Source organism: Phacochoerus africanus, chromosome 6, assembly GCF_016906955.1.
Source record: "Phacochoerus africanus isolate WHEZ1 chromosome 6, ROS_Pafr_v1, whole genome shotgun sequence".
Classification (NCBI taxonomy): domain Eukaryota; kingdom Metazoa; phylum Chordata; class Mammalia; order Artiodactyla; family Suidae; genus Phacochoerus; species Phacochoerus africanus.
This window is the reverse complement of record NC_062549.1, coordinates 128817815-128832692: the sequence shown is the minus strand read 5'-3', so window position 1 is coordinate 128832692 and position 14878 is coordinate 128817815. Positions and strand designations below refer to the sequence as shown.

General features: G+C 43.7%; 1 long non-coding RNA gene across 1 annotated transcript; it reads left to right on the top strand.

Annotated features, from left to right (window-relative positions):
- Positions 1 to 6234: 6234 nt before the first annotated feature.
- LOC125128963 (uncharacterized) lies at positions 6235 to 11544 on the top strand. Its single transcript, XR_007135361.1, has 2 exons — positions 6235 to 6493; positions 11179 to 11544. It is a non-coding gene; the product is annotated as an uncharacterized LOC125128963 (long non-coding RNA).
- The last annotated feature ends 3334 nt before the right edge of the window (positions 11545 to 14878 follow it).

The following is a 14878-nucleotide window of genomic DNA, read 5'->3' as shown; positions in this document are numbered from 1 at the left end:
ACAGACGATGAAACAGGATCAAGAAGATGGAGGTGGGGCGGGGGCAGAGCTGTCCTGCAGAAGGTGCCCTGGGAAGCCCGTGTGGATCAAGTCCCACTTTTACGGACGCCGAGGAAGGAAGAGTGTGAGCCACGCAGGGCGCCGCGGTGAGGCAGGACACACGGGCAAAGGGAGCCTAGAGAGAACAGGGCTCGCCTGCCCTGTTCCATGAGCGGAAAGCCAGCCAGTGCCCAGGAGGCGAGAGCGAGGTGGAGAGGATGGGAGGAGACAAGAGGAAGCTGGGGCTGCATTCGGGTTATTTCTGAGCAGACGGTACTTGGGACGATAAAGTCTTAGAGGGCGAGGACCACGAGCTGGGGCTGTGGGCCCCACCGCTCGTCTTGTGAGCACGATCGCGCTGGGACATCTGTCCCCCCGTGGGTCTCGGTTTTGAACTGGCACAAGGAGGGGCTGGGAGTTGTTCTTTCTTCGACGGCTCCACTTGATCTCCTGCAGATGAAAGCCTGGATGCTCGGGGCAGGCTCCCGCATCTAAGCAAAGGTGATCTTGAGTTGAAGCCTTCTCAGTCGGTGCGTCTTCTGGCTAGAAGAGTCCAGAGAATTCCTGCGCCGCAGTCACGGGCGGTCCTTCTCTCTTTAAGGGGACCCGAGGTCTGCCTAAAACATACTACTTAGAAATAAATGTCTGCTAACCTGAGTTCCGGGGTCCTCCATCTGTTTCTTTCCCTCCATTCGTGCATTAGGCGGTTGCTCTTAGGAACTACAAAAAAAGCCTCATCGCTGCCGTAAGGACAGAAGGTCCCTAACTCGCCCCATTTCACGTGAAGTGTTGATTGACCTGCTCTTCTCTCAGAAGTGACATTTTCCCAGAGATTCTTCCAAATTTCTAACTCCAGTTGCAGCACGTGGTCATCAAGGCTGGTCACTAGCGATACCTCCTTTCATCCTGTTCCTTTCTTACCACGGTGTTGTCACTACAGACGATGCTACTGTTGGCAGCATAATATTCCTTTCCCTCCTTTTCCCTGGCATTGTCTGCTCATTACCAAGGGGCACATTTTGATGGCAGAAACAAATAATAACATTTTGGCCCATCTGGAACTTTTTTCATGCATGGCTGTAAAGACCCACATTTAAAACGCCTGTAGCAAGATAACTGTCCTTGACCCATTGGTGATTTTTTTTTTTTTTTTTTTGCTGCCCGTAGGAGACATATGTATCCTCACATCCTTCCTTGTAAATGCCAGTTAGCTCACCTTTGAGCTGAAATGTCTCTGCCGTAATCCTATAACTTTCCTCTGATGCCCCATTCCCTCTTATCCAAGGAAACTCAGTTGCTACCTTCTGTAAAATCCTCTTTTTTCTCTGCTTACTGGGGAAGCACAATCAATATGGATTGTGGGACTAGTCTGTCTGTGTCTCAAGGTCTGATTGTCTTTACTTAGCATTTCCTCAAGCACCACTTCCTCGCAGGCACCTAACCTGAGGCACTGCCTCCGAGGCCATCAGCATTTACACACTTACGCATCTCTGGCAAACCCACTAACATTACAAACAAAGACATGAGGTGGAGCAGCGTGATGAAAGAGTTAATTATCAGAAAATGTTCTAGGAAGTGAGCCCAATAAACGGCCCATTCAAATTTAAATTCGTATTGTGAGTCGCAAAACCTGTGCTTCCTAAAAGCTCCCTGGTCTGTCCCACATGATAGATACTCAGCAGATACGTTTTAAAAAGCCACCCTGGCTGTAATCCACAAGGCTCTTTCTCTTTGGGTAACATTATAGGAGAAGAAAAACACACTTACTCTCCTTGCTAAGCTTACAAACCGCCAGGCAAGGCAGGCTAAGGCTTCTTCCTGCCTCGCCCTCTCTCTCCTTCTCTTGCAGCCAAATTACAGTCTTACAGTTACTCTGAATCAGAATTAGGATGAGCACACAGATAACTTCAAGTAGAAACGGAGAGGGCCGGTGGGGGTGTGGGGGGCTCCTGACTGTTCCCCAGAGGCTAGTCCTTTCATTCCTGGAAGCACAGTCTTCAGATGTATTTATTCTTCTGCCCCCTGTGGCTGTTCCCCCCAAACAGTTCTGAGGTTCTCCTTACTGTGTTTTCCTGAATTCTCCTATGGCAATCTGGGCACACGTCCAACCTCAGTAAATGAAACCGCTTCATGCAGCCCAGCTTTTGCATCACGTACCAGCAGCTCGGTGCTGTCTTTCCTGTGTCCCACATCCAAACCTGAGCATATACAATATCAATAAGCTGCTCCTTTCATCCTCCCAACTCTGCGGAGGTGTTTATATTTGTGTGGGACATTTAAGCAGTTCCAGCCAATGGGCTTTTACATTAGGCAAGGCCCCAGGCAGGGAGCAGCCTCAATTGGAAACAGGAACTGAAAGTGTTCTCAGTAAAATTCTGTATCTGCCCAAATCGAGCTGTGTCCAGCTCGATGCCTGCCCTTCTTCAAAGAGGTCATCCTCAGAAGTATGGGGCAGTTTGATAAGCTGAAATATACCAATTTATTGGCCATTAAAAAAAAGAGGAAATTTTATTATGGATTACTCTGTTTTCTTGAGAACTTTTTTTATAATTAAAAACATCTGGAAGGTATTTTAATATATCATAAACAAGAGGAAATCCAAAGCACGTGACTTCTAAGAAAATGATGCACATAGAATTCCTTGCCAAATTTACTGTAATCTGTTTCTCTTTTTTTTCTGGGGTGGGAGTTTGGAGGTGGGGGTTTCAAGAAAGGAGGGCAAATGAGAATAGCATTGAGGATTTTGCAGAGAAAACAGTTATTTCAAAATTAGTCTATTGCTATTTTTGGCCAATGTTAGAAGACATTACACATTGGCAGAGTCTCTGAAATATATTTGGTTTCTTCTTAAAAATTAGTCATTTTACTGGTAAATCTCTTTCAGAAATAAGACAAATAATTACATAAACATGAAGTAAATTAGGTGGTGGTAATTAGATGTGGCACCAGAACGGGACCTTCTTCCAGGATGAACTTAGGTAAAGAACCAGCAATGCTTGGCCTCTCGTTCTTCCTCTCAATATCCATCTTTTATTTGGATAACAGCATAATAAGGTTACATGCAGTTCTAATAGATAGCACCCAAAATTGATGCCTGCATCCAACACTGCAAATGTTTCCCAATTTGTCTTTCATCAGACAGGGCATAAGCTAGCTCACCATATAAATGATGTATTTTGATGACTTTCTTCTTTATTTAACCCTGGAGATAAGTGGAAAATAATCATCAATCTCAAGAATTGCGTTCTCTTAATACTGTGGGTAACACACACACAAAGACACACACACACACACCCTCCATAAAACAAAGATAACAATAACAACAAGGCCAATGGTTACCTTATTTGGCTCCCAATTCTCGGATGCACTCTTGATAATTTCACGACAATAACTTTGGTGCAGAGTGTGTGTTTTAAATGTATAAATATGAAAACTCATCGAACTGCTCTAACATGAAGCATGTGAAAGCAGCGGTGAAATTTTAAAAGATGCAGGAATCTCTTATTTTCATGCACAAATTCCACAGTTGGTCTTTGGGAAAAGCATGCAACCTAGGTGGAGGCAAACCTCTGTTCAAATTGTAGCTTTCGCACTTGACAGCAGTGGCCTCTGAGCGTCAAGCTCTTCACCTGCTACAGCAGAAAGAGAGGACCCAAGGTCCTGACATTTAAATGAGATGATACTTAGACAGACAGACTCTGACACGACTTCGGGGATGTCATGGGCCCTTGAGTGATAGCTGCTATTATGGTGGGTGTTAACCGTATTAGGATGCCGATAATCTCATCAAAGCCAGACGTGGCAAGGCTTTTTGTTTATGGCTCCCGTTCTTTTTGGGGGAGGGAGGCTCTTCTGCTTTGCCTTTTTCTGCTCAAGAAGTCGACCGACTGATGGAACGATGAAGTCGCCCCTTCCTCACATTTTACCGCATGGGCGTGGGTGTTGCCTCTGTCCATCCAGGCTCGGAGGTGGTCACCTTAGAAGCTTCCTGGTGGTCTGACATTCAGGCACAGGTAGCGGTAACAACTGGCCAAGTGAGAAAGTCATCCGTGTAGACCGTGGAAGCTGAGGGTGGGACTTTCAATCAGTGTGGATGATTGAAATAAAATCCATAAAATCAATGTTTAGGGTTCTGTTTACAAACATTGATAAAAAGGCTTGTTCACAGAAAAATGTTACAAATTAATTAAGTCCACTAGGGAGTCTATAAACCCTACCAGGAAGTTTACATTTTCCAAATCGTTGGAGCTAGGTGTTTGGCGTTCAAGTGTGCTGAGGAAGATATTCAAAGAGGGTGGACATTAAAATCAGAGAGATACGGTTCTTTGTTTCAAGTCTGTACTTTTCCAACAAGAAGCGTTAAGCCAGGAATATAAACTTCCTAGCTTTGATTTCCTTACCTGCAAAATAGGAATGACATATATCCAGGGCTGTTGTGAGTGTTAGCGTTACTTTATCCTCAGAGTTTCGCAGACAGCTAGCCCCCAACAAATGACGTCTCCTGTTACGGCCATTAGTGTTATTGTCATCATTGAGAAGGCCCGAGGACTTGTTTAATGTACAATCACTTTCTCTGCAATGAAAATGCCATTCATATCATTTATAACTTTTCTCATGTTTCTCCTGTATTGGTGTGGACATTAGCTGGTGTTTTGTCATTGGCCATGGTATGGGTTGGAAGCTTTGATTTTCCAAGAAATCTATTTTAAAAATGTAGAGTGTTGCTTTTTCAAAATGCCAACCAGAGTTTTAGAAAATTTATCTTAAGTTAATGAGGAAAAAAAAGAGCATCATTTAAAAGCCATATCTGAAGTAAGTGATAGGGGGTCATATTTGCTGCTCTTCTGAGTCCTCCGTCCGCAGTAGGAGCAGAGAGCAAGAGCCTGAATAATACTCCACCACAGATTAGGTGAGCAAGAACCAAATTTTACTACAAAGGAACTTACACGGCTAATCAGCATTGACTAGTTGAAACAACAGTCAACTCACCACACTCATCTGAGAAAACACTACACAGAGACAGAAGCGGAAGGGGCAGGCTAAGGCAATGCTTTTTCTTTTTATATTCATGTTTCGGGAGCACGATGTCTTAAAAGAGGCTGTCAGGTGGGTTAATGGTCCTAACTATTTCATTTTAACACTAAATACCAAAAAAACAAAACAAAAAAAAAACCAAACACTGATGGAACCTTTACTTTGAAAGAGGCTGCCATAAGCCCCAGTCCAGTACTTGTTAGTTACAAAGAAGATCGACGAGCATTAAAACCTTCCATGAGAGAAGTATGTTTAGTAGACCAGGGATTTCATCGCAAATATTGTTACGAGGAGTATGGTATCAAAGCAATTAAAGCAAATCAACTGCAGATAAAGTATTATTATGACAAAAACATATGCTGTATTGAGAGAAGGGTATGGAGAAGCATAGTAATATGTTGTGGTGCACCTAGAATATTCATGGCTGGGTCCCCAATGTTGTGTAAGCCTGCCATGGTCTCTATTACCTTCATAGGATTCAGAAATGTCTTTTTCTCATTTTGGATCTGGGCCTACGGGGATATCCTTTAGATTGCAGTACCTACTCATAGGTTTACCAATTTGTACTGCCAACCAGTCCGTGTACATACATTTTGAAGAGACATTTAGCCTTTCTAGTGGAGCTATTTCTAGACCAGAGAGTAAAACAAAGGGGAAAGCTCTCCGTTTAATGTTAAGAAAGAAACAAACCAAACAAAAACAAACGAATTAAAAGAAAAAACCTCTTCGGCATGAGAACAAGGTAAATATACTTAGAACGAGACAAATATGCTCAATGACTGATCATTAACTATATAACCTTATGCACTTGGGGGTGTTGGTCACCGTCTAACAGATAAAAAGCGTAAACAATATTTAGAGACTTCCTCCCCCCGCCCATGTTCAAGTGTTCCAGCCGTAAGAGGCCACCAGTAAATTTTAAACCAGCGCCCGATTCCTCTTCTCTGTGCTCTGTTACAGATCCTATCTGCCAAGCCATAGGCAAACTCTGCAAATAAATACACCAATAAAGCCCTCAGGGAAAAGTCACAAAACACAGTGGTTGTGCAGCTTGGACAAAGGAAAAAAACTCTGGAACAATACATTTTTGTAAAATCACACGAGGAACCATATTCATCCTTCTCCCTATGCTGTTGAAAAAACACAGGGAGTGGGGCTCATTAATTTAACAGAATAATGTTGAGCCAGACTGCGTGTGGGTTTTATTCTGGAGAATAAAGCAGACTTGGCCTCTGTCCCCATAGAGCTCGTGGTCCAGCATTTTCTCTCCTGCTGTCCCTGACGTCCTTCTTCTTACCTCCAGGAGGGCAGACAGCAACCCATCACCTGACCACGGAAACTCGGCCTAGAAGGTAAAGAACCAAGAATCCAGGAGGAAAAGACCCAGAGCCGTCACAGCATCTGAAAGGCCCCACGATTGGTAAGTTGGACAAGCCATGCCCCAGGTTTCCCCGAGGACTTAGGATCCAGGCATAAGCCCCACAGCCTGAGGTAAGTGACAGGGGCTCCAGAGAGAGGCTGGAGTGGAGCTGGGGGCAGAGTAGGGCTGATCTTGCCTGGACCTTAATGCCTTTGACTTCAGTAAGCAAAAGCATAGTGGGTGAATGCTTGACTATGACCTCAGCTGTTCCTAGGAAGGTCAAGTGAGCAGCGTTTGGCTGCGGTGGTGGAAGAGAAGGCCTAGTGAGACACCGGCCGGGAGCAGTGGCGACGGTGAGGCTCGGAGGGACCGAAATGTGAGAGGACTTCTGTTCCCCTCAGCTCCCAGGTCAACCCTGCTGACCTTCTCAGGTGGCCGCTTGTTACCTCTACCTGTGCCTGAAAGGACAGATGCAGCCCTGAGCCCCTCCTGTCCAGCAGGATCTCACCCTCATGTCTTACCTTCAGCATCTCTCACAACGTCAGGCACGAAATGAGTGGGAGATTGTGAGTTAGTTGTTTCTTTGCAGAGACCTAGAGCTCCTTGAATATTAGGACCACCCGGAAGCTTCTAAGGCGACCACCTCCGAGCCTGGAGGGACAGAGGCAACACCCACGCCCATGCGGTAAAATGTGAGGAAGGGGCGACTTCATCGTTCCATCAGTCGGTCGACTTCTTGAGCAGAAAAAGGCAAAGCAGAAGAGCCTCCCTCCCCCAAAAAGAACGGGAGCCATAAACAAAAAGCCTTGCCACGTCTGGCTTTGATGAGATTATCGGCATCCTAATACGGTTAACACCCACCATAATAGCAGCTATCACTCAAGGGCCCATGACATCCCCGAAGTCGTGTCAGAGTCTGTCTAGTCTAAGTATCATCTCATTTAAATGTCAGGACCTTGGGTCCTCTCTTTCTGCTTTCTTGACGCTCAGAGGCCACTGCTGTCAAGTGCGAAAGCTACAATTTGAACAGAGGTTTGCCTCCACCTAGGTTGCATGCTTTTCCCAAAGACCAACTGTGGAATTTGTGCATGAAAATAAGAGATTCCTGCATCTTTTAAAATTTCACCGCTGCTTTCACATGCTTCATGTTAGAGCAGTTCGATGAGTTTTCATATTTATACATTTAAAACACACACTCTGCACCAAAGTTATTGTCGTGAAATTATCAAGTGCACATCCGAAAAAAGCATCCTCCTGAGAGGTAGGAGGCAGATCGGAAAAGTGCTCCACTCTAGAAACCAAGCAAATGTATTTTAAGAGGGCTTGGCTAAAGTGCCAAGGGTGGCAGAGAAGTCAAGAAGAGCTAAATTAGAATGAAAGTCTTCGAGATGGGTCTCTTCAGGCCCCTGGGAACCTGGAGGAAGCAGTTTCAGCAGCGCTGTCTATCACCTCATTCTCTTGATATGTTTGGCAGTGATAGGAATGAGCAAAGATGAAAGGGCAGCATTTTTTTTTATTATTTTGAACTATTCTTATTTCAATGGAAATTTAGCTGCAACATGAGAAGAAAAACAAGCTTCTAGCAGCAAACATGACTTTAGTCCAAAGTTAAAAGCTTCAAGCCCACTGGGGTTGAACCGGGGGCTGCCCATGGTTTGCTAGGAGCCTCACTTAGTCAGACCACTTGGGAGCACAGAGACTCCCACAGATGCGGTGACCGAGCAAACAGAAGCGGTGGAAGGAGCCAACATCAATCGCATGAAGAGGAAGAAGATGACAAAGCATTTGCTTTAGGAAAAATATGGGGGTGGGGGGGAACAAGGGAGCCAATGCCAAGAACAAATATCTGAAAAAAATACATTTTTCTAGAATGACTCATGTTGTTCAGCCAGTTTAAAGCTTAACATAACAAAACAGTCTTCTGAGACCACAATTCTTATTTCCCAAGTCGTCCCCCACGTTGTTTTCTTCTTGCCTGAAACAGATCATTTCCTCATTACCCCATTTTCAGATGCTACCCCAAACGTGAGGTCCAGCCCATCCTTCTCCCTCCTTACTGCCCGCTCTAACTCACAACATTTTCAAGATGCAAAGATAAACTACTCTGTTGTCTATGCAACACATAATAAGGAACCATAAATATCTACTAAGTGCCTCTTACAAGCCGTACACACATGTTGACCCAAAATTACTCCAAGTCTTGCATTGCAAAGTCTTTGATGATTTCATGTGTGCCTCTGGTTACTTGCATTTGAACATTTAGCATCGTGTGTTTTCCTTTTGTAAACCTCTCTTTCCTGTAGAAGTCACAGTTATAGGCTGGTTTAAAAAGCGTTAACTGATACTTGTTGAATTGGATTGAAATTGGGAAAAAAAAAAAGAAGCAAAAACATTTTCCTTGCAATCTTTTTGTGCAGTACAACATGGAAACTTGCGTAGCTGAAGATAAACTACAGTGTATCTTTGTTTAAAAACACTTTGTTTTTAAAAGTAGGTTCTGGAGAAAAGGAATGGTTCCTCTAAGAAATGAATTTGGAAACAACTGGAAGATAAAAGTAATTTATCAATATCATCAATTCAACTGCAACAAGGATAAGACTTTTTGAAATAAATTAATTGACCCTCCCCCCTAGGCAGCCAGAGGCATCTGTTATCTCAGGCAGGATTTGGATTATTAAAGCAGGAATACAAAGAGGAAAAAAAAAAATCAGTGTTCCAGGAATGTTGTTTTTATTTTTTATCAGTGTGTGGTGAGACAAAAGTTTATGAATCAGGATTTGTGGCAAAAGAAAGGGGCCTTTTAAATTCCAAGAGCGACTATGCCAATACTACACAAATGAAACCATGGAGGTAGGAAAATATGCTTTCGTATATAGAGAAAAGACTTCATGCAGGGAAGTCTTCAACAGCAGAAAGCAAAAGGTATAGTCCTGATGGGGATTCTGAAAGAATTCAAGGGAAGGTGGCAAGAATCCTAATTATGCGTCCTGGTTTTCCCCTCAGGAAGATGCAAGAGGGAAGAGGGAAGGTTTGAAAAAATTCTCTGAACTTGATGCTTCAGATGTAGCTCAGGTAAATTACAGACCTCTGAAGAAAATGCCTCTGGTCCGAAGGATGGCCACACGATGCCGCCGCCGCTGGAGAGGTTTCTAGAGTGTCCTCTAGAAATTGCTGACCGAGAAGTATTTCATCAGAGGCAAGTCCTGAGAAGTACCTCCCCAAGGCAGCTCACATGGGCATCGGGTAACCTCTCTGGAGGAGCAGGTGCTGTGGGCACACGGAGGCAGAGAGGGCAGGTGGGTGGAGGGGTGCCACGGGTTCGCTTAAGGATGTAGGAGGCACAAGTAGGTAGGTAGTTGACTGGAGAAGCAACCTACCTTCAGCGAGACCACCCCAGCGAGACTAGGAGCAGGTGGCAGGAAGCTGACCCGAGATTCTCTGAGTCAGTAAGAGCTGAGGTGGAGCTGACGGACCAGTGAAAGGTAAGCTGGACAGAGCTTTGCCATGTATAAAGCCATGCATGGCAGCAATGGCTTTCTACAAGCCCCCTCCCCCCCCCCCCCGCAAAAAAACAAAACAAAACAAAAAGCAGTGTTAACAATTCAGTGGGCACTAGTGCCAGATGCCTCATGACTAAAGAGACCAGAGACCAGACTGGCTTGGTCACATCACTGACAAACAAAGATACAAAGGACAACGTGTAGCTTTCTGTCTTCTTTGCAAGGAGGATGCAGAAGCTTCTCCCTGAGCTCAAACACCATCTTGAGAGAAAAGGCAGAAAGAAGAAAACTATCTCACCAAGAAGAAGCTAGCCTTTAAATGAACTGACCTGAATATTTACCCCACGACTTTTGTTTCAAGGCATGAGTCTGGAATTCTCTTAATTACCAAGTTTAAGTCTGCATTCACTAATACCTAACAGGACGGAGGGCTTGAACGTTTAGCTCAGCCATGGCAAAGGAGCAGCAGCGTTTCTTTTTGCATATTTTGAATTTCAGACTCATGCACACACTTTGATACATGAAGTAATAGGAGAGTACTAAAAATGTTGGGAACCATGGTTTTGTGAAAACCATTTTTAAAACTGCCACAATATTTTGTTGCCATTTATAATCTTATGGTGAAAAGTTAGAGAAAGAAAAAAATTGAGAAGACAGGAGTTCCCATTGCAGCTCAGTGGTAATGAACCTGAACCCAACTAGTATCCATGAGGACGCAGGTTCGATCCTTGGCCCCACTTAGTGGGTTAAGGATCCAGTGTTGCCGTGAGCTGTGGTGTAGGTCACAGATGCAGCTTAGATCCCACTTGCTATGGCAACATCCATGTACCTCAGGTGGGGCCCTAAAAAGACAAAAAAAAAAGAGAGAGAGAGAAAAGAAGACAATTTTTCCTTTATACAAGAAAGTAGACTTGATAGGGAGACCTGAACAGCAATGGGAAAGCAAGGCGCCATCTCCTCTCAGAGGATTCAAGCCAATAAGACAAGAGCCACTGCTAGGAAACAGCAAAATCCACGTTTTCAACACCTGAAACATCACCAACGAAAGGAAAAGCTTGTTTCCTGAAACAAAGTCAGATTAAATAAAGTGGATTAGGGTACAGTTGATCGATACAGGTATAGTTTCGAGAAGGTTGTGCTTGTTCAATTCTTGCTCTAAAATTGTGCCCATCTTTGCCAGATTGTAATGTTAGAATGTGGCAATGGGTTTACATTGCTTATTTTCAAAAGTGCTTTATTTTATAGGAAAAAGCTTCATTGAGGGAAAGGATATACATGAAATTCAGGAATTGATGACTGTACAGTGCCTTGAAGAATGGGCTCGAGGTCCTAAGCCAGACATGATCCAAAACCTGGGGGCAGATGTCCAGACAGGAGATGGGACTTCAGGAAGAAGGTCAAAGGTGCCGGCAGCACGGGACACCACCTGGGTGAAGACAGGCTTTTATAAGGAATCGGTGCAAGATATTTCGATTATCACAGCAGTTGAAGAAACCTTTTGTTCAATTTGAGATTTGAGGGGATTTGTTTAATATTAAAAAAAAAAGTTGCCAAGAACTATTTCTTTCTAACTGAAAACTTTCAGTTTATTAAAAACACAATTTTGGTAGAGTTATTTGGAAAATGTATATTTATTATTGCATGGTGCCTCTCAATGCTTTTGAAGTCATTCGTGTTTATGGTCATATTATTTTTCTGAGAAAAAGAGTTTGCGTTTCATAGCTCCGCAAATGCCACACCATGCCACAAATATCTTTGCGTCTTTATAAGAAAAATATGAAAATAACTAGATAGTTGTATCCTCTTCTTTAAAATAGTCTCATCCCTATCTTTTTTTTTCCCTCCAAAGACATTTTGAACATTGAATTTCCCATAATTAGGCCTAAGTGAAGAAATGCTATAAAAGCGAAATTGGAAACATCTTAAAACAAGATACAAATGTGTAATACGGACATACACACATATTCAATAAGTAGTAGTCAAAGGAGGAGAAATAAAAGCAAGATTTCAAGTTGTTGCCCACTAAATTTGGTGGAAAGTTTTGTTTTTATTATTAATACGCACGCTTGCCACTGTGCATTGAGAGAAACTCATCCACGGTTGGTGGGAGTGTAACGTGGCGCAGTCTTTGTGTCAGGCGCCTTGAACATCTGTATGGAATGTCTACACGTTTTGGTAGAGCCTGAACCACAATCTCCATCCCTGCGACTCTAACCTAAACATACAGAGGAGAGCCAGTGGCCAGGAGCAGAAGCGCTGGCATGGAATCGCTACTGTAAGTGAACAGATAAAAATGCTCTAAATGTCCAAAGATGAGAAACTAAATCAAAATCAGAGCTCGCCGCGCTTGCCCCAGTTTAGAAACGGCCAAACGGGCCCTGGAGTTCATGTCTCCCCTTGGCAACATCCACCTTGCTCCGATGGCCACTTCCCACTTCCATCAGAGCTGGCATGAATCGTTAATGGTGTAGCATGTGGTTGCTTAAGGACATTTTAAAGGGGGAGCTCCCATGGTGGCTCAGCGGGTTACAAACCCAACTAGTATCCATGAGGACATGGGTTCGATCCCTGGCCTCACTCAGTGGGTTAAGGATCCAGCGTCACCATGAGCTGTGGTGTGGGTGGCAGATGGGCTCAGATCCTGGGGTGTGGCTATGTGTGGCTGTGGCGTAGGCTTTGGGTGGGAGAGGGAAATACATACTCCAAATAGAGGTTCTCCCCTGGTGGTAAAAATTTTCTTCTTTAACTTTTCTCCTTTTAACTTTTCTGAATCTTACAAATTTTCCCCAATGAAAGTTTATTACTTTTAAAATCAGGAAAACAGTGAAATTATTATTAACACTGAAGACAAAATAGGTCCTGAAAGATCTTATCTGTTATATTTTACAAATAAGTTCACGTTTCCCCCAAATTTGTCTGTTTGTAAACAATATTCCGTTAAATATTTTCATGAAAATAGAAATGAAGTTCAGAAATGTTCAAAAAATAATGTTAGGCTTCCGCTTCCAATCATTAATAAAAAGAGTATTTCACATTTTTATTGTCATCCACATTTTTCAAAGTGGTTACACATACAGGAATCATCTGTTTCTTCCCCTCCTTCAGCCTGATTTCATTATAGAATTGGAGAATCAGAGCTGGAAGGAACCCTGGGAGCCAAGCCATCAAAACCCTGTACCGTGCAAAGGCATTCACCAGAACACTCCTGAGAGAGGCGCTTCTCCATCATGGCAAGTGTTTCTAAAGCTCACGCCACCACGAGGCTTTTTCATGTTCTGGACCATTTTGGTCGTTATATAAAAGTTCTTAGATTAAATGAAAGCAAAGGCAAAAGAAGGCAGGGGCTACTGGTTCTGAACTTTCTTATGTAAAAGGCACTGGCCATTCCCAAGCCTGAGCTTCCATTTTTCTAAGAGGGTGGTGCACAGGCTTCCCGCACGAAACTACCTGAGAGCTGATTTTCAGATACAAATTTCCAGACCCCGCCTGAGACCTCCTGAACCAGACTACCTGGAGGTGGATTCAGGAATATACTTTTTTCACTGGCTTCTTAATGGATTCTCGGACCTCGAGGTAGGTCCAGTTCCCCTGCGGGGACCTCCAAGCCCTTTTGGTTACCTGCTTTGGTTTGGAGATGGGCACCAGTGCTCCTGGATTCAGTCTTCCATTGGTCAGCATGGGACTTGGGGGCCATGACACTGCAGCATCCCCCCCCCCTTGCTTAACTCCCCTTGTTTAACTAATTCACTCAAACTCCATCATTTACTGTATCAGGCACACACCCCGTGCTGAGGACCAAAGGTAACGTGTAAGTGGCCTCTGCGGGCGAGGAGCTCATTGCAGGCACAGCATCCTGGGGTCTACCTGGCTGATGATGGTTGACCTTTCCCAGCATCCAGATTTGATTATTCTTCCAGTGGCCTTTTGCCCTGGAAGGTAATCTCAGCTGGGGAGTTCCTGTCCCAAGAAGAGATGCTAGGATTTACTTTTCTAAGAACAGGGCAATGGTGATTAGAACCACTCTGCCTTTTTATTTTGGAGATTAATCCTAGTTATACTCTTTTTAAACTGAAGTGAAATTCACATAACATAAAATGAGCCATTTTGAAGTGAACAATGCAGGAACATTTCCTGCATGAACAATGTTGAGCAAACATCACCCCTATTTAGTTCTAAAACATTTTTATAAACCCAAGGGAACTCCCTGCCCATTAAGCAGTTTCTCCCCATCTACCTTCTACTTTATAAATATTTTTGATAGCTTCCCTTCTGTTGAAGCTCCCCTCTTAGTATTAAGGTAAGCTCCCTGGTATATTTGAAGCAGTTAGGGTTTGGGGGAAGGGGCGCATAAGGCTGATTCAATCGTTCCAACTGTGTGCCTGGGAGTACAGGGGACATATTTACCCACCCTAAGAGATTGTATAACAGGAGAAATCATCAAAATAATTAAAACTTTAATGGACACCTGACCGACGAGAAAAGATATAAGACATCAAATGATGCTGGCGTCCACCGTGGGTGCTCTGTGGTCTGGCCAAGCCTCAATTCCATGAAGTCCTGTCCTGTCTGCACCTTTTTTTTTTTTTTATGATTTGTTTGTTTTGTTTTGTGTGAAATGAGCAATATTTGTGCCTTTTCATTTACATATTTGGCTATGTAGAAACCCCAGGGAATGAATCATTATGGATAGCTGAAAATTTTAATCATTTTTGATGGAAATCTTTCTAAAATGGATTTCACACTTTCCTGCCTTCTTAAACAGAGTGGATGCAATGTAATTAATCTTTTTTTGATGACTTGGTTCTATCATCATGAACATTAACGACGGTGCCACGCCATCCAGAGATGACGCCGAGACACCGATGGTGGGGTGGCCTCGAGTCCGATCGGTCCCCACGAGCACGGGTGTCTAGGTTCTGTTCCTCCCTGCCTGGCGGGTCCCCAG